This window comes from Canis lupus, chromosome 34 (assembly GCF_011100685.1).
Source record: "Canis lupus familiaris isolate Mischka breed German Shepherd chromosome 34, alternate assembly UU_Cfam_GSD_1.0, whole genome shotgun sequence".
Taxonomy (NCBI): Eukaryota; Metazoa; Chordata; class Mammalia; order Carnivora; family Canidae; genus Canis; species Canis lupus.
In genome coordinates, this window is record NC_049255.1 from 33,627,948 (window position 1) to 33,640,069 (window position 12,122).

General features: G+C 37.1%; 1 long non-coding RNA gene across 1 annotated transcript in view; it reads left to right on the top strand.

Annotated features, from left to right (window-relative positions):
- Positions 1-2,193: 2,193 nt before the first annotated feature.
- Positions 2,194-12,122, top strand: part of LOC119867522 — a 125,788-nt gene continuing 115,859 nt past the window's right edge. The window contains exons 1-2 of the long non-coding RNA XR_005383973.1: positions 2,194-2,314; positions 3,619-3,783. This is a non-coding gene — a long non-coding RNA (uncharacterized LOC119867522). The remainder of the gene's footprint in view (positions 2,315-3,618; positions 3,784-12,122) is intronic.

Consider the following 12,122-nt stretch of genomic DNA (forward strand, 5'->3'; position numbering starts at 1 on the left):
ATTTTAGTCTCATCTAGGAACTCAGTTATTGCCCATACTGGGAATGTCATGGGGGCCAGAGACTGCTTCCTTTTCTCTAAGAAGGAGATATCCAAATTAAAAGGAACCCTGTACAATGTCTTATTACTGTTCCTTCTGATCCCCCCCCCCCCATCTATTCATATTACTAAAATGCTGGAGCATTTTTTTTAGATCACTTAGAAATGTATTTATTCTATGTTTGCCCATTGACCTTACAATCATGCTCTTTTTTTTTTTTTTACGTCTGACAATGTCTGTTCCTGATGGGACATACGTGAATAACTGGGTAGGAGAAAACAAAATAAACAAAAGACATCCAGCTGAGGACAACTGGGGCTGGGGCTGTGGGTTTGATTGGGACTGCCAAGGTAAGACAAGTTGTAGATGTGAGTAGGTTAGCGGATTTATCAGACCCTCAGGAAGCAGTCCCTTCTGGCAAGTTGTGGCAGTCAGCAACAGGAAGGGCCCCAGGTAAGCCTGCAGATACTCAAAGCCAACTGCATCTGGGCCTTCCTGAGACAGGCTTCACCCTCTGCCAGGAAGAGTATAAATTAATACAGGCAAGCCCTACATTTACACAGGCTCCTTTCATTCAAGGGAGATAATCTTTATACGCTGATGAGATTATCTGTCAGTGGTGTTCTTGCTATTGATTCAATATCAGAGAACAGGAGGACTCAAGGACCCCATGGTGTCCAAATGAAAAGTGGGACAGTGACCGCTGAAGACAGCATGGTCTACATGATGAGAATATTCTTTGTCATGACCTTCCCTTCCCTGGCAGGCAGCGATCTCTTGTTTCTTTTGGCTGACTATTGTTATCACCATCATCCTTATTATAGATATATCTGAAGTGCCCTGCACAGCAATTAGCCATTGGTAGGTATAATAATCGCTATTATGTTTATAATAACTATTAGGCTAACAAGTCATGATAAACTTTGTACCCACTAATTCATTTACATGCAATTATCTCACATTTAATTGAAGTTAATAACTCTTCATATAATCATCAGAACGTTTAGAGAAGTGATTTCTGTGGTTTCACATAACCGATGTCCTGTTGCACAGAGTAAGAGCAAGGTCAGAATTTGTGAGAATCAAGAGTGTGACCTTGAACTAACACTGACTTCCTATTTACAGAGATGAAGCATTGGTGGGGGGGGATTGGGGGGGGTTGCTACAAAGTGGAGCATGCACCACAGAACCGCCTCACAGTCTCCTACTTCTCATACTTCTGACACTCTTTGCCTGCTCATTTCCTAAAATGACTGGTAGACATGGTGATGCTAGAGAACCGGCTTGCTTGATTGTTGAACATACAGATTTGCTTATATACATAATTAAATAAAAAATAATAGAGGTCATTTTGAAATTGGGTGCATTCTAAAGCCACTGCAAATGAGCATTTCAATTCATGTGAGTGCACTAATGAGTCATTCATATTTATTCACTGGATACTAACAGTAAAGGTCGGTTGGTTTCAAAAACCGTTGTATTGAATGTTACAGATATGGAATTAAATAGCCATTTGAAAAGACTTCTTTTTACATTAATATAAATGGATTATAACTCATTTGAATTGCCTTTTAAAATACAGATCAACATTTTAGTAGACATTTGTTGTACTATTAAATAAACCTATAGTCTACTTTTCAGTGGAAATGAAATATTTGTAAATGGCCTTGTTAGCTAATCTTACTTTTTAACCTTTTCTCTGAAAAGCTATAAACTTGTAAAGAAGGTTTCTGATTAGCTCAGTTACATGGTATCCCCTTTCTCAGACATAGTGCTGAACTTAAAGCACTGTTTCTAATTCACACTGCAGATAGGTTTTATAAGGTGTAAATTAAAAAGAAAAATAAAGAGGGGAAAGAACCACCTACTAGTGGACACTGTGGTATATAGTGTACTCAGGTATATATGTACAGGATGCATATATGTATATATTTTTTTGAAAGGGCATAAAGATTGCCTTTAATCTGTCAATGTGGATTATAATATTTATAGATTTTCATATGTAACCATCTCTGCATTTCAGGAAAAAATTCAACTGGATTTAATATTTTATTTACTACATCCAATTTGCAGTTATTTTGTTTAGGATTTTTACTTTCATAGCCATGAGTGAAATAGGCCAGTAATTTGTGTTTTTCATCTGTTTTTTATGGTATTGGTTCTCAACTGGAGTGATTTTGTCCCTCAGAGACATTTGGCAATGTCTGAAGACATAAATTTCACAACTGAGCCTAGGGGTACTGTTGGCATCTAGTGGGCAGAGGCCAAGATACTGGTAAAGATTCCCTTCTTCTGTTACTTTGATTAGATATTTGTTAGACCTGCTATTCTATATCCCAGGCTGCTCTTCTCTGTTCTATTTTCTTTTCTCTCTTTACTGCACATGCTCAGCTAGTTGACTGAGTTTCAGATGTCAATAATTTAACCTTACAGTTTTAAAAGCCTTATTTTTCTCAAATCTGTAAGTTTCTTTCTCTTGTACACTTATGTTTACAACTGTATCCTTTTCCTTTACTGTTTCACACATAGCTACATTGTGTGTCTGATTCCAACACCTGAGGTTCTTGCTGGGGAGTCTAAATCTATTATTTCTTATTTCTGGGCCTTCAGTTACACTGTCTTTCCTTTCATGTTGTATATACTTCTAGTATAGTACTTCTCACAGAGCACTGCACTTATTTACACATCTGTCCTGTCTCTTAGTTTGGGAATATCTTCTGGGACAGGGCCATGTCTTATCATGTCTTCCCACTTTCTTATCCCCAGGTAACAGGTGTCTAGTACCTAGCAGAATTCCATAAATGTTTATTGAATGAATGAATGAGCAGATGAATACCCATCCATTCAAATACAAATGCATACAGCATAAAATCAGTATACCTTTATTCATTTCCTTATCTACAGATTCTAATCATGCTGGGTTTGTCACTTAAAGTCAGGCTAGTTAAACCATTTGGTTATCACCAGGTCTTTGTGTAAATATTTGCTGATAACAAGTCTGTTTCATTTGAAAAAGTAAATCACATTTTTACTTCTAGAGGGCAAATCAAAGTCTTTTTAGCTTAGTTTGAACTTGCTGAAGTTTCTCTATGTGGCTTTTCTAAATTATTGGTGCAGCATTATCACTAATGTGACTCTCTGAGCATAGTAGTCCCATGGAGTCAAAGTTTGTTTGTTTTTTTTTCTTTCTAAGTGAAATAGTAACTAACATTACTGCACTTTTAATAAGTGAACTGATAATAAACATTGGTTGGACATTTGAGATAAATCCTACATTTGGGAGAAATAAATGGACATAAAAGTATATTGTTTAAGCAAATTGTTAAAAATATTTAAAAGTAATCTGGATAATATTTTTAGCCTTTTTTTTTCCTGAAAAACATTAGAAACGATAATATGAATAAACAGAGAATGTAACTTGGTAGGTCATTGTCACGGAATTATAGAATTTTTGACTAAAAATTATATAGGTGGAATCCCAGGGAAATTAAATGATTTGAGCCAGTTGGAAATGCTAATTGGTGGACAAAGTGACACTAGAAGCCAAGCTTTCTTTTTTCCCTGCTATGATATTGATAGGCAACATGAAGTAGATACAGATCAGGTTAATCACAACCATGAAGTCAACTGTGCTCCAAGTGTCCCAGAGACCTTCAACTCACAGAGGCCATGATCTACAGAGGGGGTAAATGAAGCCCTGGAGAAACTGACAGATTTCCTCCAAGTTTCGGACTATTTATAGAGGTAAGCGGTAAAAATAATCCAGTTCTTTTCCCACCTACCATTCTGCTGATCAATCTGGTCGGTAAACATTCACTGGACAATGTCTATGTGCTCAGCACTATGCTGCATAATTCAAGAAGACCGGACGGAGTACTACAAATTACGGCTTCTTCTGTCATAGGGTTTCGGTATCATTATGAATCCTAGATATAAAATTCTTTTGTGATAAGGAAAGTTCAAGTAATTTTATTATATGCTTTGAGAGTTCATGCATGCCAGCTCTTTGCCTCCAAGCAGCCCTGTATCTAAGCCAGCTGGCAGTTTATCCTGATACCAGAGATCTCCAAAGGAGGAGGTTCTGCAAATCTTTTCCACTGTCTGTTTAAAACCCTTGCTATCAGGAAAGCCTTCCTTACAGGTCATCTATATTCCTTCTGTTTAAGTTTAAATTTAAGCCTTCTGATTTTATTGTCTTCTTAGTTCAGAAAGACTTAGCTAATCAGAATCCTCCCTTACAATAATTCTTCCCACACTTATAGCATACTACTGTGCCCCTTTTCGACTTGATAAAAATGTACACCCAATACCAGAGGCTGTTGGCACTTTAAGAAAAAAAATATTATTATGTAGCTAGCTATCCATATGTCATCCATCTATTCATCCATCCATCTATCCACCCACATACATAAATGCATATGTATTTGGTTTTGAGTTCATAAAATTCACTTGAAGAAATTACTAAGGATTTATCTACTTCTGTGCATTGCTTCTCTTAATAGTCATTTATAAAGGGCCTCCTGAACTTCTGCTGGTGTCAGGGAAGATGTAATGGTAGTAGGATTTCCCTGATTTTCAGGAGTTGACAGTCTATTGGGAGGATATAAATGGAGAACAGTTTGATGAAATTCCCATAGAATCTTTTCTCCTAAACTAAAAAAAGAAAAGGTATCCTTTTTTTTCATTTATCAAGACATATCTACAGTATGGACTTCATTATGTTTGAAAGCTTGAATCAAAATTCTTGATATTTATCATCATTGATGTGTAAATGTATGCCAAGTTTCTTCCTTTTCATCCATCCAACCATCCATCCATTCACCAAACATGTATGTGACCCATCCACAGTGGACCATGTTGGACAAAGAGCACACACTTTGGGTTTGAATATTGACTGACATTTACTGTGAAACTTACAGCAAGCTACTTAATATTTATGGACTTTCCCTTCTTCATTTATAGAACCAGAATTACCAGCCCTAACCTGATATAGGTTGAGAGATTAAATGAGATGTTATATGAAAACAATTTGATGGTGGAAAAGCCTCCTTTCCCCTTACTTCATGACCGTAGGAGAGAAGTGTTTGTTAGTCTAACAATCCTGATATCTCCCTGCCTCCTCCTCACCACCTTCTTTCCAGAATATGGGGAAAGAAACCCTGGAGTTTAGCTCACCTTCCTATCTCCTCTTAGAGATCTGCAAATGCCTGCAGAAAGTGCTCATTTTGGTGTCCTCTCTCATAATAATGTTTTAACAAGGGCAGATCCCCACATGGGAAAGAGTGAGGTTTTTCAGCTATACCTATAACCAAGTGAGAGCATTTTCCTAATTTTGCATATGTTTTTAGGACGCCCACTGTTGCTACACCCCTAAATCTTCTCCAGTTTCAACTATTAGAAAATTAAAGCTGATATTTTATTCACAACTGCTTATTTTGGATTAGATCTCAATTAAAGCAAGAGTAAGGCAGGGAACATAAATTTGTTATTGTACCTTTTTATATACTAACGCTTTGCATTTTCCTAATGCATAATACTCAAGAGATTTTCCTTCTTTCCTCATTTTTAATTTTTTCTGATGTCATATGTTGCTGAAGATAAAAATATGTGTAAGGTTATCTGTCTCTCTCCAAGGAGCTTCCAGTTCAATAAAAGATTTAAGATGGATGAACAAACAGCTACAGTCTAAGATAGCGGGAGTAAATACAAGGCAGGGGCAAGTAAGTGCTATGGGAATTAACCAGACAAAGAGATAACCCACCATTGAATTAAAATAGGCTGCAAGGAACAGGGATAGACACTAATCAGTCAGTCCTGGGACTGAACAACTCTTCTTCCATTTCTTTAGTTTCTTTAAAAATTCCTAATCAGTGTACTGTTGTCAGTCTTCTCTTTTGTTTGACATTGGAAAACATCTAAGATTTTAATAGCAAAGCTGACACTGCCACACCCACAATCCTCTTTTGTAGAAAGTCTAAGGGTATTCTTAAGTATCTGTGTCTTTTAGACTAGAGAGAGAACCACACATATAAATCAAATCTGAAACTTTACTATGAAAGGGGAAATCCACTCTATCTCTTTTTAAGTTAATCTTTTAAATGAAGCCCATCATTTCTCCTCTAATAATTCAGAGATCATTTCAACACCTCAGCTTTCTGCTAATACTTCCAGTCAAACCATATTTGGTAGTGAGGCAAACCAGAAGAGACTGTAAATGATACCAATTCTCCAAGATGAGTTGGCTCACTTTCCAAATTTCATTAGGTACCTACAGATTTATTGAAGCAATCTTCAATAGGTAGTGACAAAAGAAAAAGACTTGAGAAAAGAGATCCCAGAAGTCCGTGGCTGACAAGCGAGACGTCTCTTCCAGGGGCCTTGTGTTAGTAGTAGGTCAGGACAAAAATTAACCAACTACAAACCTCCTATTTTCAGTAGCTCCAGTCACTTGCAAAAACAATGAAAAAGAAGCAGCTGATCAGGGAAAATTGCGTGTGGAAGTGTCTAAGAATGGTGGGCAGCAACGGACCTTCTTCCTAAAGTTTAAATCAGGGCCCTTAAATTTTGCCTTATATCAAGATAAGAAACAAAATTTTACTATTCTTTGTTTTAATTGAAGCATAATCGATATACAATGTCAATAATGTTATATTAGTTTTGGGTGTACAACCTAATAATTCAGCAATTCTCAATAGTTTACTACGTTCGCCACAGTTAAGTATAGTTGCTGTCACCACCCCATGTCATTGCAATACTATTGACTCTCTTCCCTATGCAGTACTACTTTTCACCCCAATGATTTGTTTATTTTATAACTGGAAGTTTGTACCTCTTAAACCCCTTTCACCCATCCTCCTGCTCCCTCCCATGTGGCAACCACCAGTTTGCAGTCTGTTCTGTACATTTGTAATTCTGTTTCTGTTTTTTTTGGTTATTTGTTTGTTCACTTGTTTAATAATATAACTAATTCCATATATAAGTGAAATGATGTAGTATTTGTCTTTCTCTGTCTGATTTATTTTACCTACCATAATACCGGTACCCTAGGTCCATCCATGTTGTCACAAATGATAAAATCTCATTCTTTTTTAGAGTTCAGTAATAGTCCTCTGTGTGTGTGTGTGTGTGTGTGTGTGTCTATTCATTTATCTAGCAATGGACACTCATATTTCCATATGTTGGCTATTGTAAATAATGCTGCAATAAACATAGGGGTGCATATATCTTTTTAAATTAGTGTTTTCATTTTCTTTGGGTATTTAGTGGAATTACTGGATTATCCAGTGTTCTTCTCCACAATCTTAAATGACAACCTTCCTAGATAGAGTATCTTTTTTCTTTTTCATTTGAGCCTCAATCAGAAGAACTTGGGCCCCCCATGAATGTTACCAGGGGAGTATTCTTAATGTAGTCTTTTTTTTTTTTTTTTCCTTTCAGCCCTTTGAATATATTATGCTACTTTCTTGTGGCCTGGAAAGTTTCTGCTGAAAAATCAGCTGTTAGCTTGTTGGGGTTTCCTTTATAAATAATTATTTCTCTCTTGCTGCTCTTAAGATTCTCTCTTTATCTTTGATCTTTGATATTTGAATTATTGTGTGTCTTGGTGCGGACCTTCTTGGGTTCATCTAATTTGGAACTCTGTGACTCCTGGACCTGTATCTGGATGTCTGTTTTCTTCCACAGATTAGGGAAGTTTTTAGCTATTATTTCTTCCTATTAGTTTTCTGACCCTTTCTCTCTCCGTTCTTCTTCTGAGACCTCTATGATCTAAATGTTAGTATCCTTGATACTGTCCTAGAGATCCCCTTAACCCATCTTCATTTAATTTTGTTTTCCTCTTTGCAGTTCAGTTTAGGTGCTTCTCATTACACTGTCTTCCCCATCACTGATCTGTTCTTCTGCAGTTTAATCTGTTGTTGAATTGCTGAATTAGTGTAGTTGTCATTTCAGTTACTGAATTATTCAACTTTTAGTGGCTCTCTTTTCTTTCTTTCTTCTTTCTTTCTTTCTTTCTTTCTTTCATTCTTTCTTCTTTCTTTCTTTTTCTATTTCTTTGTTAAAGTTCTCACTGAGTTCATTCATTCTTTTCCCATGTCCAGTGAGCATCTTTATGATCATTACTTTGAATTCTTTATCAGGTTAGTTGCTTATTTCCATTTCATTTAGTTCTTTTTCTGAAGTTTTGTGTTGTTTTTTTTTGTTTGGAGAATATACCCTTGTCTCCTCATTTTATTTGACTTTCTGTGTTTGTTTCTGTGAATTAGGTCAAACAGCTACTTCTAGACTTGAAGGAATGGACTTGTATAGGAACATCTCATGTGCCTGGAAGCTTTGGCTGGCTAGCTAGAACTGTAGTGAGTGTGAGCTGGGGGTCTTGGGACACTTCACACTGGGGCCACTCTGGTTGGATAGCTGGAGCTGAAGTGGGCATGAGCCAGCCACCCTAGTGGAACAGCTTTAGCTGAGGTGGGCATAGGCTGGGATTTTCAGGGCATTCTGCACAGAGATGACTATGGCAGGACAACTATAATCTAAGTAGATTCTCTGCACATTGGGTGCCATAGACAATCATCTCAAGCTGAAGAAGATATGGGCATGGAGTATCCTGGGATTCTTTGCACCTGGGTCACCTTGATGAGATGGCTTCAACTGTCTTGAGTGAGCACTGTCCAGGGATAGCCTAGTGTGTGGAATGCTGGGGCTGCTTTATATGGTCCCCTTGAGGGGATAGATGGGGCTGGTATGGGCTAGGGTCCTGGGGTTCACTGAGGCAGCAGGCTGGTCAAGGCACTATACCCTGTTCTCATCTATTTTGTCAAGGTGGAGGGGGGAACATAAACAATGGTGCTTGCCTGCCCCTCTGTGCCCAGAAAGTGTGCCACTGCTCCCTCACCTTTTGGCAGAGCTTTGGGACTGTCTCCTTTATATTCTAGTTGTTCCTCTAAACCTGGGCTTTTTGTCCTATGCTACAGGTTATCTAGGGCTGATGTGGGCTACGGGTCTGGGACTTCTTGAAGTGGAGGGTAGCCAGGGTGCCCAGAGCCTGCTCCTATCTGCACTATCAAGGTGGAGCAAGAGTATAAACCATGCTAGTAGCCAGTGCCTCTGACCCTTCACTCTTTGGTGGAGGGGCAGCTTCTTTATAGTCTGGCTGCCCTTTTAAACTGCAGCTTTTATCTGTGCCTCAAGGCAGGTGAATCTTTCACTGCCCTTCAGTACCATCTCTCCCCAGGGCAGCTTTCAGTGTTAGGGGTGGGGATCCTTTCAGTACCATCTCCATCTCTCCTGCTGTTCTCTATGAGGTCCCTCCATCCTTCGTGTACAAAAGCCGTTCAGTCTGCCTTTAGTTCTTTTTCCAGAGGAATGATTCTATACGTAGGTATGGATCGGTGAATCCATGGAGGAGGCGAGTTCAGTCTTCCTATATTACCATTTTGGACCATCCTCTCAAGTTTAATGTTCTGAAGAATAAAATCTTTTAGTTTAATTTGCGATTACTTTGAGTTTCCTGACTCAGTCATTCAAAAATAAGTTGATCTTTTTATTTATTTTTATTTATTTATTTATTTATTTATTTTAAATTTTTATTTATTTATGATAGTCACAGAGAGAGAGAGAGGCAGAGACACAGGCAGAGGGAGAAGCAGGCTCCATGCACCGGGAGCCCGACGTGGGATTCGATCCCGGGTCTCCAGGATCGCGCCCTGGGCCAAAGGCAGGCGCCAAACTGCTGCGCCACCCAGGGATCCCAAGTTGATCTTTTTAAAATATTATATTGTTTTTCATTTTTTTCTAAAAAAAATTCCCCAACTGAAGCACCCTGCCCTGAATCACCTCAGATTTGTGTCCCCCCTCTATATATAAATAAATAAATAAATAAATAAATAAATAAAGATCAGTATGATCCTATATTGTGAAGAGTGATGCTTTGGACTTATGAAATGTAAGTGGTTACTTCCTATACTTGCAATACTCATATTATTTCCTATTACTATTATAAAAAATAGTAATGGATAATTGATTTAAATTTTCCTTTTGGTATAATAAATACCTTTATCAATTTCTAAGTAAGGGAGATTTTTCATCTTTCAATAAGTACTTATTAAGAGGGACTCTGAATATATATGTGTAATTTTAATCAGGAATAAGCCAGTTAAAATTGGCTTGTTATTTTGCTCTTGGCTTTCATGTGTCTATTTTTTTAGTAACCTTCTGAAGTCCAGAACCCCTTCCATACAACATTTCAGAGAAAGAATTAAAGTCACTCATAAAAAAAAAAAAAAACTGTATGCCTTAGTTCATGAATTCAAGTTAAGTTTCAGTTATTGTTAATCATTCTAGTTTTTAATTTTTTAATAGGCTAAATGAGCACTTCCTTGGATACAATTAATAGCAACATAAAAGAATATCATTTGTTTTGTTTATTGTGGATATATTTGATGGACATATCCTACATGCATTGTCAGTAAAATCAAATACATGAGAGTATGCATATTTATTTTTATTTTTATGTTACATTTTCTATACAAGTGTCTCATTGGGCATAGTATATTCCTAAGAACAGTAAATATGTAAACTGTGCCGTGCTATTACAAACATAAACTTTCATATATTTCACCATTCTACATATGTAGGAAAGAGAGATTTAAAGAATCTTATTCAAACAATTTTTCTAAACAGTGTTGTTCTCTTTTTATCAAGGGGGATGTTTGGCTTCTGGCCTTATATAAAAGTGTGGGCTTCTGTGATTGTTATCAAAATACTCAGGGTACTTGATCATAAATTAATTTTTATTTATAGTCTATCTTGCAAACTGAGAAAAGAAGTAGCGTTTTTTGAAAACCCTTTGATGGCACTCCAGGAATAGACTACCTGACAAAGCTGAATGGAGGAGGCCTTCACTTCTCAGCAGCTTGTTTGTCAGGGAAAAGAGTTAGCTCTGGTTGGTCTGAGTTTATCACTGGGTCCTATTGACCCCCATTTCAGGGTGGGGATGGAAAAGATGCTTCAGGTTTCCCTGTTTGTGTGAGCATGAGATCAGGGACAGGAAGGAAGAGAAACAAGGATAATCCTTGACAGAAATGCATTCTATATGTGTATTTTATGCTGTAATTTAGTGTATATTTCTCAGTTATAAAGTTCTCTAAGTCTGACAAGTTACAGAAGTGTGGCCCTTAAGGCTTACAGCATCCCCAGCAATGGCACAACTTCCTGGGTGTAGCTCTGCAAACAACAACAAAATTTTTCTCTATTTTATGTATATTTATTTATTTTTTGAGGATGACCAAAATGGCTAGGATGCCTCCTAGTAATTCATCAAAAAATGTTGACAATAGTATAGTAAGAAAAAAGGGTGGTTATAAACTACCTTTAATTGATAAGAAAACAAGATGGGGAATGCCTGGGTGGTTCAGTGGTTGAGCATCTGCCTTTGGCTCTGGTTGTGATCCTGGGGTCCTGGAATCTAGTCCTACATCAGGTTTCCCGCAGGGACCCTGCTTTTCCATCTGCCTATGTCTCTGCCTCTTTCTCTGTCTCTCATGAATAAAAGAAAAGAAGAGAAAAGGAAAGAAAAGGAAAGAAAAAAGAAAGAAAAGAAAAAAGAAAAAAGAAAAGAAGCTGGTTTAAAATAATTTGTTCTGTATCTTTAAGCAAGTTAATGGTTAGCTTTTTCATTTAAGTCAATGATTATAAAGATGATATGCCTGTAGAATTCAAGAGTCTAAAAGACCTGAACAAGTTGTTTATTTTATATAATTTCTTATGTTTTAAATAATCATCACATTTTGGAGGCTTGACTGAGCACTGGGAAACATTAAAACTGCAGCTGAGAAAATTAGGTTAATTGTAATTCATTAGATGGTGTCCTTATTAAAAGTGAATTGATCTAATCCCTATTAAAAGCCCTAAGGCATGAGAAAGCAAAATGGCTATATAAAAACTTAGTGTTTTTAACAATTAGAAGATACTACAGTTCAGTGTTTCTCAAACTTCTATGTGCATATGAATCATCTTGGATCCTGTTAAAATGTAAATTCCAATTCAGCAGGTATGAGATCAGCCTGAGAATCTGCATTCCTAAC